The sequence below is a fragment of the Panthera tigris genome, chromosome A1 (genome assembly GCF_018350195.1).
Source record: "Panthera tigris isolate Pti1 chromosome A1, P.tigris_Pti1_mat1.1, whole genome shotgun sequence".
NCBI classification, from domain to species: domain Eukaryota; kingdom Metazoa; phylum Chordata; class Mammalia; order Carnivora; family Felidae; genus Panthera; species Panthera tigris.
The window spans coordinates 78,799,636-78,802,534 of record NC_056660.1 but is presented as its reverse complement, the minus strand read 5'-3'; the positions used below and the strand labels follow the sequence as shown (position 1 = coordinate 78,802,534).

General features: G+C 55.1%; 1 long non-coding RNA gene across 1 annotated transcript; it reads left to right on the top strand.

Moving 5' to 3' along the window:
* Positions 1-1,064: 1,064 nt before the first annotated feature.
* LOC122231111 lies at positions 1,065-2,635 on the top strand. The gene is made up of 3 exons (XR_006208263.1): positions 1,065-1,451; positions 1,599-1,682; positions 2,277-2,635. It is a non-coding gene; the product is annotated as an uncharacterized LOC122231111 (long non-coding RNA).
* Positions 2,636-2,899: the final 264 nt, after the last annotated feature.

Here is a 2,899-nt window from a genome sequence, read left to right as displayed (position 1 = left end):
TGTTACCCCTCTACTTTGAGAGCAGGGTGAGCGACAGCCCCACCTGCCATGAAGCTTGACTCTCATGGATGGTACACATCTAGAAAATTGACTCAAAATAATAAGTTACGATTATGAGTAGGGTGGTAACTATGTTTTTATAACTCGGGGCTAATCCTTTTAGAAATGTGCAAATACCCTAAAAGAGAAGACCGGAGAGGTGTGCCGTGTGGTTGCTAAGGAGCAAACAGCTTTTAGGGAGCTTAAGTCTGGCGGGATGGCGTCGTCTCACCGATTAAAGTGTTTGCACCAACGCTGCAGGGTTTCGCAAAGAACGTGAATGTTTGGGTGTTCGAAACCGCTGTTTGTGGAATGGTGGGTTGGTATGAAGAGGCAGCACCATGGGGAACTAACTTCGGATTTTGATAAATGACTTTTGTGGCCAGTTTGGGGAACCCAGCTGTCCCCTGTTCTGTGTGTTTTGGCCGCTCTGTTCTTCAAAGATACGATTGTGGTGACACGCGCAAAGCTAGCAAAGCGTGGGTCACTTTTTTCTCGCCTCTCGGATTTAATAAACCTGTTCGTCAGAAGAGCGTTAGAGGTGTCCCTCGAAGATCCAACCAACTGATGCTGCAGGCACTTTGAGAAACCCGCACCTGCATTCCCTGGCTCACTGAAAATTATGGCGCGCCCATGATACGTGAAAAGTTTATTGACAAGAAATAAAGTAAACAGTTTAAGTCTGGGGAGGCAGGCCCGGCTTTCCCTCCTCAGGGCCAAATATCGTCAGGAAAAGGAAAATTAGCCCCCAAGCCCACCCTCCTTACCCCAACAGCGGCAGCTACAAAGGTGCCCTCCCTCCAGTGAGGGGCGTGTCTCCCCTGCTGCCTTGAAGGTCTGATTTGGTGTCATAAAGGCAAACACAAGGGGATTTGTTTGTGCTTCCTTTTCCTCTTCTGCCCCTCCCCTCGTCCCCCTCCCTTTCCCCCCCATCTCTACCCATCTCTGTCCTGTCTCACCATCTCTCCCCCTTCTCCTCTGTCTCTCCTGTCTCCCTCCATCTCGCTCCCACCCGTGGGGTTCCCTCCAGGCAATGTCCTAGTCAGGTAGATTAGACCTGGTGGCCTTCTCTGACACCACTTGCTCTTTCCTCCTTACTCAAGTCTGTGCTTGGTTTCCAGAATACCCTCGCGGCTGTCTCTGCCTCGCCCCTGCCCACTGTTTAGTCTGTTGGGCTGGTCCCTTCACTGACCACACCTCTGCAGGCCCCTGACCTTGGCTGAATTTGTGATCTGGGTGCACCTGCCAGTGCGGTTCCCCGCGGACTCCTTGAACACGCGCTGGGGTGGCAGGCGAGCATTGAAGTTCAGTGTGCCCAGAACCGAGTCCCCTGCCCTCCAGCTCACTGTCCTGCCATCACCCCTGCCCACTCGATGGAAGTCGGGTTCTTCTTGGTGCTTGGGACAGCAGAGGTGGGGGGCCTCCCGCTGGCCCTCCCCCAGGCGGGACGCTGTGGTGGGGCTCCTTGGCCACCGCATTGGTGGCCAGGTCCCGCTGGCTTCCTTCCTCACGGGTCTCCCTCCCCTGCCTTCCTTCCCTTCTGATGATTCTCTATTCAGAAGCGCTGTGATCCTTGAAGAAAATAGGTCAGATGTGTCCCAACTTCACTCGGAGCAGAAGTCTGTGTCCTGAAAACCGACCTGGTTTGTTTCCCGCTGCCTCTCTGGAAACGCCTCCTGGCCACGCCTGGGTCCACTGTGGACAGTGTTTCCCCGGTCCCCCCGTGGCCCACAGCCCGGTGTCGCCTACCCACGTCGCCACCGCATCGCCACCAAGCGTGGCTCCCCGTGCGTGGCCACACTGCCTCCCCACATCCTGGGGAGCCCTGGGCTGTGCTCCCCACGGCTGGCCCTCCCCCGGGTCCTCAGTCACGTGCAGCAGCCCGGCCCCCCCATGCTCCCTCACTCACCCACACACCTGCCCTTGCGTTTCTCTGCCTGGTCTGCCTCCTGCTTCCCCTGGGCTTTGGAGCTGCATCCCACATAAAGGCTGTGAACCCCAGTCCCTGCTGTGTGGACTGTCACAGCGGGAGGAGGGCATCCTCTGTCGTGACAAAATGGGACAGTCCTTTTCTCTCGTAAACAGGACTCGCGTTACAGAATCTCGCTGGGGGAAGCGGCCCCCCCATGGGGCTGCCCCCCATCCCCTTCTCAGAGCCGAGCTCCCCGAGGACGCTCCTACAGGCCGTCACTTCCCTCTCCTTGAGCTAGTCTTGCCTTGCTGTCTTGTGACTGTAGGAGCCCGGCTCTCTGGCAGAGGTTAGAGAAACATCTCTAGGAGAACGCTGATTCTGGCGCGGAAGATGGACAGAACCCCAGACTGAAGCTATCAGTGGCCCCTGAGTCCCCCAGCGCTGAAGCCAACTCTATACCTCAGGATGCACCGTCGTAGCAGACACGTTTCCTTGTCATGAAACTACTTGGGTCCCGGACTCCTGCCCTCCTCCTGCAGGCGCTCACACACGATGTTCAGGAGGGACGTCCCGTAGACGTGTCTCCAAGGAACGAGGCAGCCCTGATGATGTTTCTGATGACACAGTGACCGACGGTGTGGAGGCCACACCTTTCACGGCACCTGAAACCCTCCTTGCGCTGAATCCTGGCCTTCCCTGATCTCTCCCGAATTTTATAAATGCTAAGTAGGAGAAGAAAGTAGCTGGATTTTATTCGCAACGAGTCAGCCGATTCCTTTACGAATTTATGAATTTACTTATTTGAACTGCTATCTACTTCCATGTGTAAGTGGTGGGGTAATCTACCCTTTGGTGGAGAAACATAATTGCCTTCATCAGAGATTACCAATCGTCACTATATTTTGCATTTCATAGGTTAAGCCCCTATACACTTGAATTTACAGGAAA